Here is an 18935-nt window from a genome sequence, read left to right as displayed (position 1 = left end):
GCGGTAGCCCTAGAATTCACACAAGTCCACTGGGAACTCTTTAGGATCAAAACTCATTTTACCTCAGTCATTCATTTTTAAGTCAGTCATTACTAACCTGGAAGACTGGAAGTATGAAATCATAGCCCATTACCAAATTCCTCAGGCTTCTGCTCTCCCTGATCCTAGATAGTTACCTAGATAGTACTCTCTTTTTAGACAACTTAAATTTTTTTATAACATATTTAACAACATAAGTTGTTAGGGCAAAGCTCAAGATACATCTCCAAACTGATTAAACTATCGTGGATGAACTGCTGTCTACTTTTCCTGGACTATCGCTGCTTCAAGACAGCATTTTTCCTTGAAAGATGCCTCAGTGACTACAAGCAAGGAAACTATACTGGACTTGGCTCCTCTGCAACTTCCAAAGAGCAGCAGCATGTAAAACTCTGTCTCGGGAACACAATAATCTGCATCCCGTTTTGCTTGTGATTTGAAACAAATGGAATATTACCAAAGAGAACCTTCCAGAGATACAGACATTTGCAGTGGCCGGAGTATTCACTCTGCAAAGAAAATTCCTATTAATGGATATATGATGTTCTATATGTAAGACAGTATAGGGGAAGAGGAGTTATGGTAAGTGAGCAAATAGTGATCTTTTTCATAGTCCCTACAATTTGATTTTTATAGGTTTTTCAAAAAGTGAAGCTCTTCATTCTAAAACATGCCAAAATTAAAGCATATGTTAATGTTTAAAAAGTTATCCACCCCAAAACATTCTAAAAACCCACATAATTTTAAAGATATTAGTTTTCCTTTGCAAACAGGGTTCTTTCTGGTCTCTGGGCATGTCTACACATGCACCTGACTGCAGAATAACTGCCAGTACTGAGCTGTCCTGGTGCCGTACGGCTTGCTTCCAACCCTACTGCACAGTAGTAACGAGCTACTGCATAGCAGATCGTTATTACTGTGCAGTAGCGGCAGCGTCACAGTTCATGCCTGCCAATGCTACCTTGCCATGGCAACATAGCAGCTCATGTAGACGTGCCCACTGGATCTTTATTCCAAAAAGGAGAGGCGGAAATCCATTAAACTATCCTTTTTATATGTAATTAGGGCAATTGGGTAAAGATGGAATAGCCTCCTACATAAAGATTCTTTCATTTTGTTCTGATTATTTTTCATACCCCTTGCAGTGACAGGGTCTTGGAGGATGAGTAAAAGGCCCAGGACAACTCACAAATTAAAATATGACACTTGCCTGTCTGAAAGCAAGAAAGTGACACTCACACTGTACTCCACACTAGTGAGACAGCAGCTGGAGTACTGTGTCCAGTTCTAGGCATCACACTTCAAAAAGGACATGGAAAAACTTGAGAGGGTCTGGAGGAGAGTCACCCATATGATCAGGGACTTGCAAGACAAGCCATATGAGGAAAGACTAAGGGACTTAGCCTTCTCTTCTGTAGAGGCCCTAGAGGGGACTTGGTAGTGTATTACTGCTACATTAGGGGAGTACATCAAGAACTCGGTGAACAGTTGTTCACCAGGGCACCCCTGGGGAAGACCAGGAGCAATGGATACAAACTCCTGGAAGGCCACTTCAGACTCAAATCCAGGAAAAACTCCTTCACAGTCAGGGTGTCCAAACTGTGGAATACACTCCCTCCAGTGGTGGTAGTCATCTACCCTGGAAATCTTCAAAAGGAGACTGGACAGTCACCTTGCTGGGGTCACTTGACCTCAGTTGTCTTTCCTGCCTAGTGCAGGGGGACTGGACCTAATGATCTACAAGGTCCCTTCTAGCCCCTAACAATCTACGAATTTAAACCATATGTAGTTTGGGATCTTTCTCTGCAGCAAGTCTTTCTTCACACCCCACCTCTGTTCCTACCCACTCCCATTATTGTACAACCTCTGTTATCAACACCTCTTGCCCTGCTACATCTATGTACAAAACTGTCAATGCTTTCCTTGTAGAGAAACCTGCAGTGAACTACTGTAATGAGTGGCAAGCTAAGAACCATTACAACTGGAAAATCAGTAAGATGCGGTACAAAAACTGAATCACAGTAGTCCTTTTGTATCTGAAACAGTTTGAAGATAGAAATATTAGAGCTAACTGTGAGAGGGGCAGGAAAAGCCCTGCTAGGGGGTCCCAGACCCCCACCCCACACACTCCAATACCTATCCCGCAGGGATCCTGATGAGCGGCAGCCAGGAGGAATCGCAGATGCAGGCTCCGTGATTCTGGAGCTGCCTGCAGCTGTGGATCGGCAAACGACAGGGATGGAGCCTCCATGAGCTGTGGGCTGCTCAAATAGCAGCCGGAGAAACAGCTGAGCGGCCAATGGAGGGAAAGTGGGACTCCAACTGGGAGACGCGTGCTGCCGTGAAGACGATCGCCCGGCTGAAGGCAAGATAGGGGGAGCTGAGCAGCAAACAGAGGGCTCTGGCAACCCAGGGAGGAAGCCTGAGCCCAAGGAACCAAGGATCTCCTGGGAGCAGCACCGCAGCCCCACCAGAGAATCCAGATATGGTGGCAGGAGGTGTTGGCAGGGAGCAGCTACTCCCACAATCAGTGTGGCGGGGAGGCAAGAGCAACTCGGCATGGGAATCACGCAGCCCACCAGTCTGGGGATGATAGGAAATGACCCCAGGTCAGCCGGGGATCCAAGGTGGCGGGTCAGAGTGGGGCATGGGACGGCAGCCCATCCCCACAGTCACCTGGAGCGCAGGGACAAGGAAGTCCCCCATCCCTTTTTCTTCTGTTTTATTTGAACCACAAGAAGCATTGGGAGACAGGATCCCAGGAGTCCAACAGCAGAATCCGGAGGTTTGTTTTCTGTTGGGTTCACTGGAAGCCCTAGCTAGCCCAAAGACAGGGCAGGATTCCATGCCCCGACTGGCCTGAAGCTAAGGAACTGGCTGAGGAAGAAGTCAGGCAGGCCTGGAAGGCCAGAGCTATTCAGAGGCAGGTGAGCTGGGCGAAGAGAGATCATCCAGCAGAAGACCTGTGGAGGGCAGTGTTCGTCCGGGCTATGGAAGTGGTAAGGTTGGGGTAAAGGGGAGGTTTTGGAGCCCCACGAAGAAAGAACTGGGAATTGAGGCTTCGTCACTCTTGGGGGGCCACCTGAAGGCAACTGCCTCCCCAACCAAGAACATCGAAGACATAGCAGGTGAGTAGGAGCAGCACCCATACCATCTAGGTGACACCCGAGCCGACGTCTCACCCTGACATTGCTTGGGGGCAGGGCGCCCATCAAGAAGAGGCCAAAGCCTTATAATACCTACAAGAGACACTAACCTATATAAATGTTTACACTTTTATTTACAGCTTCTAAAACATTTTTAAATATTAACTTCTGATTTAACAGCAAAGCTTATTTTTTACCTTTTTTATGGGAAGAGAAGCAGCCAAAGAAAAGAAAAACGCTTATTTGAAAGAAAAGGAAAAAAAGCAAATTTGGAGAGTCAGGTGCATAAAAGATTGGAACAGTAGTTAAAAAATAATTATAATTCCCTCCAGAAAGGAATGAACTAGAAGAAGTCCCAAACAGCAATGAAGATCCAAAATGAAAAATACAAAGTGGTTACAGACTATCAAGTGCAACTCTTTACAACATGCTTATGACAGCATATTTGCGAGCATACATGTTCCAAAAGTCTAAGGATTTTATCCATAGACCATTTTTAAATATCAAATCTTTAATAAAGGAAACACATGGGTAGTATTGCAATACTATGATTGCAACAGATTATTCCACAATTCACTTTTAGCCCTTTCCATCTTTAAAATACTCAATAGTTATGGCAGTTATTGTGAGATAGTGCTTATGCTAAGCAAGGCCTAGCATAACGAACAACGCACTAAAACTCCCAGAATGCTTCAAGGAGGTTGAGAAGTCAGTGATTGACATTCTGGTGACTGCTATCTGACCCTGAGATGAAAATACTACTATGACAACTTGTTAACTGCAATGATAAAAATTGCATGTGGCAACCTGCAAGCCTTGACCTTTTAACCCGCCAAGGACAGCAAAATATATAGATGAATAATGTATTTAGGTCACTAAGAATTAACATAAGAAGTGTAAAAAATTATAATAAAGAGCGTATCTCCTGATGGTATGACGTAGATGAGTTAAGAAGTAACCAATAGAAGTAAGATTTAGATATACATATGCATATTTGTTATCGTATGTAAGTGATAGTAAAGTTATGTTAGATGCCTCACTCAGAGACAGAGTGTGGCCAGTTTTGTATCTCTGCCTAAAAAAAGATAAGGGACTCCTTTTTAAATGAGCTGTTGACCAGTTCTGAGACTACTAAATTGGGCAGCCGTACCTAGCCTTCGAGTTAGAAAGCAAGGGCCTGATTTGGGAACCTCGTGAACCAACAGACCCCCTTAGTTTATGAATTTGTGAAACAATAAAAGTTTTAAATTGAACCTCCAGGTCTGAATCTGTGCTTAATTCAGTCCTTATATAATTCAGCAGGAACTCACACAGTTATAAGGCCAGAAAAGCATACGCTCAGTTTCAACATCTAACAAGAGTGATTGGAGGTCTCTAGGAGCCAGTAATGCAACAATGAGCCCTTCATCTTTGGGTCACCAATTCAAGCCCAAACTGGACTGCTGGTGAACACGAGTTGTCACCATCTGACAACTGTTCAATGGCTTTGCTGAAAGAAATCTCCAGTCTATTCCCAATACATAGCTGCCTACCATCTAAAACCACTCTATAGCCAATATCTTGGTTGGCAGCCTCAGCAAAGAAACTACGGATAAAATAAACGTTGAGCATAATATACCTCCAAGTCACAGTTTAAGTAACTTGCTCTACTATGCCCTAGGATGTTCCTGTTGTCTAGCCAGGCAATCTCTTCCCTAAGGGCTGTGAATCCAGCACCTTTCAAAAGTAGTGGATTCTACTTTAAAAAAAAAAAAAAAAAAATTAAAAAGTTAGGCTTCTGTCAAGGGCTGACTGGTTGCATCATTTAGCCTAAAAGCTTGCTGAGCCTTTTAACGCCAGAATTTACAAGTAAACTAAGCAAAATTGCTTATAATAGCAGGAAGAAATCAGGTTTTTCTAAATGCTGGGACTCAGCCAGATGCAACCCAGAATCCTGTGTTGCCATGATCTAGCCAGAAGTTATTTGAACTGAGATTGAAGCTGGTTTCCACATTGCTTTGTTTATATTGACTGCATTTATGATGCCTCAGAAGTTGCCAGTAAAATATTTACTTAGCAGTTAAAACATTCTGCAAATGATTTTGCTGTCCCAAAAGATAAATATTTCTCAGCATGCTGAAATGATACATTGCTGTTTTTGTTAAGGCAATTGGATGTTGATAAAATTCTCTCAAATTACAGTTTGTTGTCCCTTTGTATTTGAAGTGGCAACATTAATTTTTTGTGATATTTATTGTAATTGTAAATTATACTGAGATTAGAAACAGTACATTTATCATGAAATAAAACATTTTAAGCATTCCTGAGTCATCAATTTAAGGGCCCAAGGACACTTTTGAACCTTCAGGTGGATCTTTATAATACAAGCATATATACAAGGATTCCTTACAGATCAGGAATCAGATTTTCAACAACCTGGAAAAATTTTGCTTTGTTTTATTTTTGTAAATGTGCTGGTATTTACCAAAGGATTTATACACCAATTACTAACCAGAGATATCCTTAAACTGCAACATTTGAAATTGAATTTGAAGTTCATAGATACTGAAAATTTGATCAGAATCACTTATAAGAAAAAGAGGCAGACCAGAATTCAAAGGCCCACCTCTGCCCTCCAGAGGCAATCCAAGAATACATTTGTACCATTTGGGTATATAAAAGGTAAAAGAATTTGGCCCATAGTGTCTATTTCACAGCTTGCCCTATGCTATCATGCAGTTTTACTGCATATCCTTTAGAAGCTGTTGCATTCAGCTACATTTCCACTGCAAATGAAGTAGTTTTAGATGCAATACAGAAATAACTTTGCCACTCACCTACCTTATGAATTTGATAAACTTCAATGACTGTTAATGCAGTTTCCTTCCACTTATGCAATAAGTATGAATAAAAGCAAAAAGATGGACTAGTAGAATACTATGTGGTTTGTCTTGTATTCATTTGAAAGAAGCCAAATTTTGACTTTTCCAAATATCTGCAGAGGTAGTGTGGTTTAACAGCTATAGGAAATGTGCTTAGTGGAATCAACTTATTACCCCAGTGGTTATAGAAGTGCTGTTTCCAAAGAGCTGCATACCTTGGAAGTTAAACTTTATTGAGAGTAAATGTGTATAAAGACTATGATTTCTGTGCAGGGTAAGATTTATTCAGAATTACACATGCAACGTTCCCAAATGTATTTTAACCAGGTACACAGAACAATGTATTTCATCACAACCCAACTACTTTTGTTTTGGCATGCAGACTGCAGGAAGCTCATGTGATAATATACAATATACCACTTTCTCTTGAATTTGGCACTTTTTTTTTAAGACATATTGATGAAGAGGAATATAAATTAAATAGTATCCATCCCTAAATTACATTGTTAAAATAACTTGCTGTCTCTTGAGATTTGTGTTGTATATGCAATTTAATAAGAAAATTGTATATATGAACGTAAACACCAGAGAATACTAAAACTGTGTATGCATACATGTGAGTTTTACACTTTTAAAGAAGGGCTTCATGAATTTATACTTTGAAATTGATAAAAGAATAATATTTTGGGTCAAGATTATTGTGTTGTTATGAAAGAGGTCAGGGCTGTCCAACAGGGGGGCTACAAGGCGTTAAAGTATGGCTCCTGGGTTCCTACCTGGACAACATCCCCCTAGCACTCCAGCTACAACTGTGGCTGGAGTCTCTGGACACCCTCCTCTGATTTGTACTTCCTGCTCCCACCCTGGGTGGAGGAAGAAGAGCAGTGCAGCACAGGGAGTTGAGGATGAGGCCAGAAGCATTTGGTACAGCAGCTGGCTGGGGGAGACAGGTGTGCAGCCAAGTCCATTCCAAGTCAATGCCAGACAAACCACAGTCCTCTACCACCAAAAACATAAGTCTCTTCTACTTAGGCTCCAATAAAGACTTTTGTCGCAACTGGCTAGGACATACAGGCTCTTTTAGATCTGCATCCAAACAAAGGGCAACATAATCACACTAGCATATGGGCTTCCATAAGGGTACCTTAGCAGAAGCAGGCAATGTTTGATGAGTGTTCAGGATAAAGCATTCCCAACTGACAACAACAGGAACTGTTAGATGCTGAGCTCTCTTGAAAGTCAAACCCATGTTTCTTCACTCTATTCCAAGTAGTCAATGACAAAAGCCATCCCCACCAATAACAATATGAACTAAATTACAACATGTTTCCCTGATGGTTCTCAAGGAAAATTAACAACAAGGAAAGTTTGACAGATTATTAACAAATCATCTTGAACTAAAGGACAACAAGACAGAAAAGCAAAAATTTCCAATAGAGGAATGTACTTTAATTATCCTCAGATGAAAAAGTTGAATTAAATTATGCTTAAACTTCACAAAAACATTTTCTTTTATGATTCAAAGGACAGTTGTCGGGTCAAATAAAAATTTCCAACTGAAAGTCACAGGGGTTATAAAATAGAGAACTCAAAATTGTCTTCAGAAAAAGAAATATAGTTGCAACCAGAGTTGTGAATACCATATTTTAGATGCATGAATTTACTACACATGTTCTGTGCTAGCAGCTGTACTGTATATTACACAGCCACATGTGAACTGCCCTTTAATTAGAATCGGAAGACTGAACCATTACAAAACAAAAGATTGTTTTAATTATGCACAAAATAATGATCTAAAAAGGAGGAAATTCAGTCCTGTCACTGCCTCCTCCCTTTTGCAGTTGGGTACTCTAGTTCATTTAAGAGCTTTCAGACATGCAGTTGTTTTTTTCTGAGCATTACTGCTGATGACATCAAGATTAAAGAGAGAAGGATGCATAGTTTCAGCATCAAACATTAATTTCCTATAGTTTTCTTCTTAACTGTATTCTAGAACATGGGTTTTTTTGTTTATAAAATGCTCTTTGGAGTGTATATTGGACAAATTTGTTGACTTAGTGGGTGTATCTACACATACAAATGCTGCAGGGTGGGCTTATTCTAGGGTAAATTACTCTACAGTAAACATTAGTAGAGTTAATTACTGCATCGTGAGCATCACTGTCTACACATCCTGACCCTTACCGCACAGTAATTTACTCTACTCAGCAGTTAATCTGCTACCTGCACATGCAAGTAACAAATTAACTGCCAAGTAATTACTGCGCAATACAGCACGTGTAGATAGCTAAGTGGGAGCAAATTTGTAGCAGTTGACTGGAAGATTGCTCCCTGCCCCCAGGAGCTGCCTGCTCCCAGGCTGGGCTCTGCCGTTAGAGCCCGGGTGGGGACAATGTCCCCCTGCCCTGGCAGCAGGAAGCTCCCAGCCCCTGCTCCATGAACACAATCTGGTCTGTGGTTGCAATGCTCCCTACCCAGCTGGGTACTCACTTCTAGATGCCCCACCGGTGGACTGGGGCAGGGGGGTTGGGACCCGTTCCTCCTCTGCAGCCATGGGTGACTGCTGCCACCTGAATCAGGGTGGAAGTGTAAAAAAATGTTTATCATAAACCTGCATCTCAAAGCATGAAAGTTTCAAGAGGTTAAGATTCCAGTGGAGATTAAGACCTCTTGAAACTTTCACACTTTGAGATCTAGATTTATCATCTTTTTTTGCTATATACTCTTACAGTAAATGTAAGAAAATTCTTGAAGGGACCATAGTGAGAGGGAGATCAACACTGTCAATGCCTGGCAATTCTGGTGCTTGCCTTTTGCAATCCCCCTCCCCTGTGGGAAATGCTAGTGTTGCATTGCACAATTACACTTCCAGTGGAGCCGTTATTTTTTAATTAGATACTCATGAAAGTTATCCCAATAAACCAGCCATTCCTCATGCAATTCCACTGACTTCAACAGAGTGGCACCATCATGGGGTGGGGGTTTTTTTTCCTTATACAAGGAACAAATATCTTCTCAGTCCAAATTATTTGCATTTTAGATTGAAGGAAACAAAAACAAGTAGTCTCCATGAGAGAGTGCGGAGAGTAACTCAGGTCATAATAGCAGTCATTTTGAACTGCATTTAAAGGTGCAATACACTAAAAAGCAGCCTTATTACTCTGTAGCAGGAATCAATTTGTCCTACTGATGATTTGCTCAAGTACTGTAAAACAAACAGAGTCCTTTTTCAGTGCAGGGAGAAAAAACTTCAGAGCAAATACCATCATTGCAAATACCACCACTGAGATTCAGTGACTGGAATTTCAGGAAGATTATTACATCTGATCCTACAGCCACTACTCAAGCAATTTTTCCCAAGGATATCAAAGCAAGTTTGGTCTAAGTAAAAAGGAGTACAGTGTTAAATCCATTTCTTTACCAGGAAATTAAGTGTCCTACCTCAAGCATGTCTCGCAGGAACAGTAGTTCCATTTTTAAAGCCCTTCGTTTCCTGGATTTGAGCTCTTTACATTCAATTCAGGTGAAAGCTACAATGTAATGCGACAAAATGTATATTGGAGAGAATTTGTGGGACAGGCAAGGACACACATACCACAAATACTCTTAAAAATATCATTGGGGAAAAACACACCTGGAAAATGTGAGATATGTAAACAAAGGGTCAAAGAAGAGAATCCTTGTGGAGTTTATATGCCTAAGCTGAGGAAAACAGGTTTTTTTTTCATTTTAAAAGGGCAAAAAAAACCCAGATGCATGCCAAAGTTTTTGGCTCAATTTTGGGTACCTCCAATTATGGTCTCTTTGGTCAGAAAGGTGGTATTTTCTTATCCAACGCACACGTACCTAACAAAACTTTAGATAGGGGTAAAAATCTCTACTGAATTCTCTTGCTCCAGATCTGGGATTTTTGGGGGAATGAGAAGAATCAAAATCTTTATCAACAGAAATGTCATTGATTTGCCCATTTTTGGATAACATATTTTGTGGCCTCCCCTGATGGATCATGTTGCATTGTGGACTCTGACCAAAAAAAAAGTTGCCTTTCAAAAGGCAAATCATTTGTATAGATTCACTCAAAAAAATAAATGCTGTCACTCTTGGGCGAAGGCTCAGAAGGGGAAGGAGTAGGGGAAACAACATACCAACATCTGTCATACCAAGATAGAGTAGGTGTCTAACATTTATAGAATCTGATATGGTGTGGTGTTGGTCCAGGATTAGGGTTCCTAGGCACTAAACTAATACACTATTATTATTCCTACAGATTGATCGCTAACAAAAAGCAGGCAGATATTCTACTGCTCTGTGCAAGTAGCAAGCATAGCTGATGTTTCTAAACAGCATTTCCATGTGTGGTGTTTTGTCTGCTTCCATATGAAACAACACCAAACAAGGTAGGTGGTTTTATAGCCTGGGACCTGACAGCTTTACAGCAAACCACAAAGTTATCTTCCTTCCCTTGTTGACAACCCTCCCTTTCACTCTTAAAAATAAAATACTCCTTCTGAAATAATAGGGATTTCAAAAGAACCAGAATAAAAAGCACTATTTTATAAGTAAATTAGGGATTGGAACAATGTAATGCAAATAGGTCCTGCTAGGAAAATAGAATTCAAGGATATATGGGCAGAAATTTAAAGACTAGATACACAGAACCCTCTGCCATGCAAACGCATACCAAAGCAAGGAAATAAGCAAGTATGTCTGTGTCTCCTGTTTTCCAAACCTCTAAATACAACATCCCTTCTCTCAAGAGAAGGAACTGCTAATTTGTAAAGGAGACATCTGGTTCTGGTATGACTTGCTGACCATGTAGATGCAGCAAGATCCTCATGGAAATCTATCAGTTTTGAGACATCCGTGAAGAAAATCTGCTCTGTTCTATCAGCAATAAATGGCAAGCAGACATGTAAGAAATATATATGTAGATATGTGTGTGTATATATTTTACAAAAAAGGCAGCATTCCTGAGCTTCTGGTTTTTTAGCAAACCAGGCCCCTCTGGAAACCTGACCTTCTTTCTCCAATTCCAGTCTTCATATACATCCCTCCATAATGTTGCCAACATCTCCTTCCCCTCTGGCAGCACAGCTCTTTACCCAACCCCAGAAACTCCCAATCCCTTCAGTGAGTTAGTCAGAGAAGAGAAAGTGCATAGGGTGTATTAACACTGATTTTATCAGCTTTGTTAGTTGTTGGGCCTTTGACCCAGAAACCCTGTGACCAGGCACTCCTGCTGAATACTACAAAGTCCAACCCTGTAGGACTTGCAGCTAAGAGCAGATGTTCTCGCTCAGGTTTTCTGTAGTCCCTTTCTCCCCCACCCAGATTTGAATCTGGGTTTATTTAATTCCTTCTGTGAACAGCCGGAATGCACCTTGCTGCATGTTCAAAGGTTAGCCAGGGCAAGGAGGATATCCCTTAGCTTTTGTGAAAAAGTTGTGGATTTCTTAGCTTTCACCTAGAAAACCACTTTGTACACACAGAAGATAGGACCTTTACTTAAGGGCTCATTCAAAAGGGCAGAAATTATACTCAATTTGTTGAAGGGCCTCTTTTGTGCGTGTGTGGGGGGGCCCTTTAAACCTTTTGATTTTCCCACTCATTAAGCTATAGCCTATGAGTGTACAAGGTGGATTCATCAAGATTAACTACAATTTACCCACTAGAGAGAGCAAAGTATTGGAATTTATGAAACATCTATTACACCCAAATATACGCTACAAATGCATTACAGCAGATGGAGCCAAGAATGGGAAAAAAACAACACCACACTTAACAGGAAGAAGAAAACAAGAATGGAAAAAAAACAATGACAAAGAATCCCCCCTCCCCCCCATGCAAATATTAATCTGATTCAAAAACAAATTCAGCCATATTTTCTGCTGCCTTGGATTTCTGCCAATATTTGAGCATTTGAAATATACTGGTACAAATACAAGTACAAATAATTTTTATTCTCAAATCAAATTAGTATGTTTTGAATGGTATATTCTATTAATAAATGTGTAAGCCACAAACATGGCACTTGTGTGTCAGTTAGTAGCATGTCTCATTCAAATCAGGAAATGGACAATATTGCATTGCTAACCGACAGCACAAAATGAGAACATATATTTGCAGACCGTTATTAGAAGATTAGAGGATTGTGAAGAAATTTGCTGTTTCAAAAAATAGATACATTTGAAAAATTCCTTAACTGCTAATGAGTGTTTCACAGACTGAAAACAAAAACTGGAATCATCTCTGTAGATGCAACAACTGAACACTATATTGGCTTCAAATGTGGCCAGATTCTGTGATTTTACTGAAACTCTTGTGATCAACCCCCTGCTATTGGAGTCAAGCATTTATGCAAAAACCTAAGTCTTAAACTTTAAAAACCATGTTTCTAGCTTTCACAATTGTGGGGAAAAAAAGTTTTAAAACATGAACCTTAAAGCACAAAAACCAGTAAGCAAACAAAGAGAGAAAAATGTATTATTTGGTTAAAATAACGACAATTTTAAAATAATGTCATGATTTTGGGAGTCTGACTCATGATTCTTCTTAATGCCTGAATTGGCAATATCACTGACAACTGAAACTTTGATTTCTTTTCATAACTGTAATAACTAAAAATGCAATTAAATTTTTAAAAAAAGCAACTCGACGCAAAACTAAATAGCAAAAGATTAAATTAATACCATCATATAATACATGATAAACATACTGCATAAAATTCTAGCTGTGACAATAATCAGGTCTCATATTTAAAAATCAGCCCAAAATCATTAGAATTTGAATATTTCCATGTCTTGGCACTGAACTAAACGCTAGGGCACTGACTGTTTCACAACAGAATATCAACTAAGCTAGCAGCCTGACTCTCCCAAACACACTTAACAGGAAGAGGAAAAAAGAAAAGGTCCAAATAATTCACTGTTAATTAGAGCTGCTTCAATTCAATTAACTTACAAATTTTAGACTGGTATTTTAAAGATGCCTATAAATGGACCAGTCATAACAACACAAATAATTTGTCTTTTTTAAATTATTAAGTGCTTTATTAATTCCCAGAGATGCATACAGAAATTAATTTTAGAAGGGTCTGCTTGGGTGGAAATGATGAGAGCTGTGTGTATGATAGTGAAGAATCAGCAAGATATCAAAGGAAAAGTCAACTACAAGTCCAGCTGCCCTACTTCTGCCAAATAAATTATGCTTTGGAAGCAGAAGGGAAGAGTAGAGCTTCCTTGTTAGTCCAGGTCAGATCTATTTGCACCCAACACTCTTTTACATCACAGTTACACAGTGCAAAGTAGAAGAGAGTATTTGGAGGGCTGAAGGACTTGCACATCATAAATTCATACAAAGGGTTTGTCTGAAGCAGCCTGTGTTTCAATTGCTAAACATGCTCCTGAAATGAGAAGACCTTGGAAAATTTCAGGTGCATTCTAAGTTTTCACTCTATCAGTGAGTATTATTCACCTGCCTCTTCCCTTCTCAGCCCTGCTTACTTTTGTTTCTCTTTATCTTTGAGGAACGTGTGAGAGGTCTGGGATACAGCACAGAGCATTTTTAGGCTGTCAGTAGTGAAACATCAGAATGGAAACAATTTTGAGATAAATTAATACTTTTTGCACAGGTTTAATAACTTTTTGTTGTAAGTGATGGCTGAAGAAGTCTTACATATAAATGAAAAAAGCATAATGCAATAAGTAGATCTATGTGAACCCAGCAGGAAGTGTCTTTATATAATACTGACTCTTGCAAATATTTTTCCTTGAATAGTTATAAATATCAATCCATGTAAGAATAATATGTTAGTTTCTTAACCTGTTTAGAGCCACTTTATACAGGAGAAAATTATTTAAATTAACTACCTGCTGCCAATCATATCATATTTCAAACAAATGTCAGAAGTAGTTTGTTGAAACTTTTTCTGCTAAAAACAAAAAGGCTAAACCTTTCATTCAATAACAGTCTGAAATCTATATTTATTTAGCTAGTACATGCTTTCCAAATTGTAAAAAGTTGCCTAACTTTCATGCAAAAAATCATTTACAGAGCCGCTGCAAGCCTCTTTGTGGTTTCTTCTTATGTATAAGCAACAGATTTGGGGACAGTGCACAGAGTGAGCCCATTTTGTACATAACCATGTTTTAATAGGCTGCTTGCAAACTAAGTGAAACCTAATGAAGCCATGACTATGATTTTTTCCATCAACATGAAACTACATGGTTTGAAACTAAGCTTCTCATACATCAAACGTTACAATTTAATTAGGGAAAAGATGCAGGTCCTGTAAATTTCATTGTTGCCAATGCCTTAGGACTACAGAGAGACTAGCCCAAGTAAAGACTGCAGTTCAATGATTAGGTTTGGCCTGATATGTTACCCCAGCTGGAACCGTCACGCTGCACTTGAACCTAGATCCGAGGCCAAGGTTTTAGTCTGACCCCAACTCCAGCCAGCATGCAAAGTGCAAAAATAGAGCATCATTTTCATCAAGGAATGTTAACATCACTACATATTTGTTACCAGCCGTGAGAGCGGGGAAAAAACTGGACTTCTCTAAAACTCATGTTAGTAGGTTAAAAAAATAAATAACCCACCATGGCTGACCTGCCCACGGAAGTCCTAGAGACATGAATGCTTCTGCTTGGATTTGCTTTAGAAAAAAAAAGATAAACATCCCTCAGTACCAACTCGGAGGATTTACAGCTTCTAGGCACTGTTAAAAATCCAGCTCTCCTCCTCTTCCACTATCATTTTGGCCCCAAAGGGCCGTGCCCCCCTGCCCCTCCGTGGACGGCAGGCGCGCAGCTCTCAGGCCCGCGTGGGGCCGCGCTACTCACGCGACGAGGCGCTTTGCTCAGCCGGGCCTTCACGGACGGCTGCGACCGCTGCGCCTCGACGGACCCGGGCCCGGGCCCGGGGGCAGGCCAGGCAGCGGGGGCGCGTGGCAGGACACAGCCACTCCCAGGCTGGCTCCGCCGCAACCTGCTCACGGAGGGGCCGCGGGACGGACACCTTCCAGCAACGAAAGCCCGGAGCAGAACTGCAAGGCGGGGCCGAGGCTCCGGGCCGCGGCCACGTGCGGGCAGAGCGCAGGGGCGCAGGCGCAGGCGCGGCGGGGCGGGGCTGGGCCGGGCCGGGCCACGTGGCTGCGGGCCGCGCCCAGCTCGCCGCACCTGGAGGCCGCCTCCCCGCGCCCGCGCGCTGCCGGGGCGTGCAGCCGCAGCTCGGGGGCTGCAGGCGGGGATTCGCGCAGGGCCCCGGCTCCCGAGAACCCGCCTCCGCGGGCCCGGGCCGAGCCGGGCCGGCAGCACGTGGCCGCGAGCACACGAGGCCCGCGGGACGTCGGCGCCCCCAGGCTGGGCCCGGCCCGGGCAGCGCAGCCCCGCGGCCGCTCTCCTGCGCCCGGCCCGGCAGGACAGAGGCCCCGCCTGTCCCTGCTCCCGCCTGCCCCGACAACCTTCAGCTCCCGCCTCGCCCCGCTGTCGGGGGGGTCGGCGGCCAAGGCAGCGGGGAGCCTCGCCTCGTCTGCTGAAGGCAGGGCTGGACGAGAGGGAGGCAGTCGCCTTTTACCGTAGGCGGCGGCCGCGGACAGAGGGAGGAGGAAGGCGCAGCCCGGGCACGCGGGGTCTGCGGTCAAGTCCCCGCTGTGCCCCGGGCGCTGCGCGGGGGAGGAGGGGAGTGATGATACTTACCTCGGCGGGCTGACGTGAGAGGAGTTCATGCAGCCTCTCTCCCTCCCGCACGCTCACACTTCGGAAAAACCCCGTGCATTCTTCCAGTGCATTTCCAGCACGTCCCATTAGCTGGCAGTGCAGCTGCGCTCCCCGCCCCGGCCCTGGCCACACGCGGCATCTTCCTGCGGCGCAGGGACAACGCGCAGGGCTGGCTCGCCAGAGCCTTGTTTCGAGATCATCTTACCACATCTCTTTTTTTCTGCCTCCTACATACTCTTTAAACAACAGAAATCGTCTTACAAATTCAAACTTATTTAATGAAATAAAAATGATTTCGATGCAACCCGATGACCCATTCCTAACTGTAAAAAGTCCTCATAGACTCGAGCGTGTTAAAAAGAGCCGAAGGCTGTTTTATCACCTGTTCCACTGACACAAGAACTGTTTAAAACGTTTTAACAGCGTTACGAAATGCAGCTCTCTACCCAGCGGCTTCAGGAAGCTGCCCGCTGAGCCGGAATGTCCCTCCGAGCGCAGGCGCCCGGTGCGCCGGACTCGCGCTCCTTCCTTTTTTATGTTCCCGGGGTAGCCGTCTGGGGGCAAGGGGCTGGTCCGCCGCTTTGGAGAGAAAAGGAGAAGCGATGAACTGGGCTTGAACGCAGAAAACAGTTGTTTGTGCTAACAACTGAGAAAAAAAGCATTCAGTGTAAATCGTGCACACTGCCCAGAAAGCCCACTCCCGGCTGCGGCTGGGGGAAGCCTTCGGGAGACCGGTGCAAGGAGCAGCTCCGTTTCACGGCAAACCCGTAGGCGAAGGAGCTTCACTGCGGTGCGCGCACTCCGATCCCCCCGCTGCCTCTGGCAGCTTAATCCGCTCCAGGCTGCCGAGTGCCATCTTCGACAGCTGGCGCCACTGCCGGCTCCTTGGCTGGTGAGACGAGGGATGCGCTCCGGATCTCAGTCGTTTCTTTCCCCTTTCGCCCCCAAAGAGAAAGCAGCGTTTGGTGAACAACGAAGGCTATTAATTACTCCACTGCATCCAAGTGCTGAAAGCGGCTCTGGAAAAAAAAGTGGGGACTGTGACCCTGTAAAGGCAGTAGAAATATAACCCGGAGATAGCATAGAAGCAACGAAAAGAGACGACCACGACTGGAAGGGGTGCAGTGGTTTGCAACGGTGACATTTCGAGTCTGTTGCTGGCCAGATAGGCGAAGAGAAAAGAACTCGCGCCGGGAAACGTGAGGAAGGAGAATCCCTCGGGGTGCAGCTGCTGTCACCCGGCGGCTCGGCTAGGGACGGGTCAGTCACACGTGGCCGGAGGAGCTCGCGGGCGCTTGCAACAGTGGCGGAAACGTGCTCGGTTCCGCGCTCAGGGCTTCGTGCCGCCCGTCTTCCTAGAGGTGCCCTGTGCGGAGCGCGCCCTCAAGGCCTGCGCACCGCCCCCGTGCCCCGTAGGCTCCGGGCCTGCGCCCTCGGTCCCCGGCCCTTTCCTGGGCACACATTCGTTTCACCTACAGGCGCAGAGCCCCCAACGACCTCAGCCCTACGCTGCCAGCGGGGCGGGCTGCACGTGTGGGGGGAGCCCGAGGCGGCCCTCTGCCCCCGGGCTCTTGCTTCACCTGTGCCCTATATCCTCGCCTTCACTCGCAGGGCACCAACCTCTGTACGGGTGACATGGGCACCGCGCCACCGGCTCCGTGCAGGCACTTTAGGTGCACATCGATGAAACGGAAGCGGAACACAAAAAGCAGAATCTGGATCTTGATCGAGTTACTACAGAACGAGGAGTCGTTTCAGCGTGCTTGAAATGGACACTCCCGCCAGCCCTCCTTCTCCCCACCTTTATTTTTTTTTTTACTTTAAAAAAATCCCACAAGCATGTAAAGAAAAAGGAGCAACTTCTGTTCCGGCCGGACTCGGAGGGGCCTACCCGCTTCGGGTGTTTCAGCGGGCGACCAAGGAGAGAGCGGCTGTGCGCTGCGCAGCGCGCTTCAGTCCGCCCATCATGAACCCCCGCGGCTAGTAACGCCCGGCTGGTCCCTCTGTGGACCTGAGCCGAGAACGGCTCGGGGCAGCGAAGGCTGCAGCAGTTGCGCCCCGGTTCAGCCGCCCGGCTCAGGAAACGGGAAAGTGCAAGAGCCCCCGTGCAAGTCCCCAGGCTCCTTGCTCGTGTGGACACTCCTGGTGGTCTGGGAGAGCTCGGGGGTGATATGGGAGCTGCCTCCGCTGCTTCCGGGAACAATTTGCACAAGCAGCTCTGTGTGAGCACAAGGACCCGGATTAAATCATCCTGCCAGACTACCCTCTCAGAATTCATTCTCCGTTTTATTTTCCTTCCATCGAACAAGAAATGACGAAGATTAGGATCCTGAGGCTGAATAAGAAAGTGAGGAAGAAGAAGAAGCAGGAGGGGAGGCTGGAAAAGCAGCGGGGGGGGAGGGCACTTGAGAGCTCCTGCTTGACTCTTCCATCTCACAAGAATCTAGGGACACCCAGGGAAATTAGGAGGCAACAAACCAAGTAAAAACCGATTTTAAAAAAAGTATAATCGTGAAAATAAACTGGATGAATTAATTCTGAGCCTTCGGCAGCATTTAAAGTAGGGGCAAGTATAGGCGTGACCCAAAACTCACTAAAGTCAATGGAAAAAACACCTTTTGACTCGAATGATGTTTGCTTCAGGCGACTAGTGTGCTTATGCGAAAAACAACAGCCTGCACCGTTGCATTAGACAAGACAGAAATGTATAGAAATACAAGCTTTCCTGCTTCCAGCACGAGTGCTCAGAGCTAGGGGGAAAAATCTTTCCCTATGCAGAAGGGTTACAGTATGTCGACTTTTTTTGTGTCTTTCTTTCACGGTTTAGTATTAAATCCTGGCTCTACTGAAAAGAACGAAAGTTTTGAAAAGAAGGGAAGGCTTCAGGGTACCCGCGGCTGTATGCCCCACTTACTCAGTGTTATTCCCATGCTCTTTAAACACTCAAGAAAACGAAAGAGAGAACAAGAAGAACTCCAAACAAGAACTGAACCTTGCGTTGCACTGATTTAATGACGAGATAAAAAGTTTCTTTTACGCCCCCTAATTCCTCCGCAATCGTTTGCAGAGGATCAAACTCCGTTTTCACACACAAGTCATACAACGGTGTGAGACACGGAATAGTTTTGTCTCAAATCATTTATTTATCAAACAAGGCACTGAAACAGCAG

General features: G+C 44.1%; 1 long non-coding RNA gene across 1 annotated transcript in view; it reads right to left on the bottom strand.

Annotated features, from left to right (window-relative positions):
- The window catches only part of LOC149855759 (uncharacterized), a 183292-nt gene extending 167507 nt beyond the window's left edge, over positions 1-15785 (bottom strand). The window contains exon 1 of the long non-coding RNA XR_016438519.1: positions 15745-15785. This is a non-coding gene — a long non-coding RNA (uncharacterized LOC149855759). The remainder of the gene's footprint in view (positions 1-15744) is intronic.
- Between the last annotated feature and the right edge of the window lie 3150 nt (positions 15786-18935).

This window comes from Crocodylus siamensis, chromosome 11 (genome assembly GCF_052110815.1).
Source record: "Crocodylus siamensis isolate JL-2025a chromosome 11, ASM5211081v1, whole genome shotgun sequence".
NCBI lineage: Eukaryota > Metazoa > Chordata > Crocodylia > Crocodylidae > Crocodylus > Crocodylus siamensis.
This window is presented reverse-complemented; position numbering and strand designations above follow the sequence as displayed.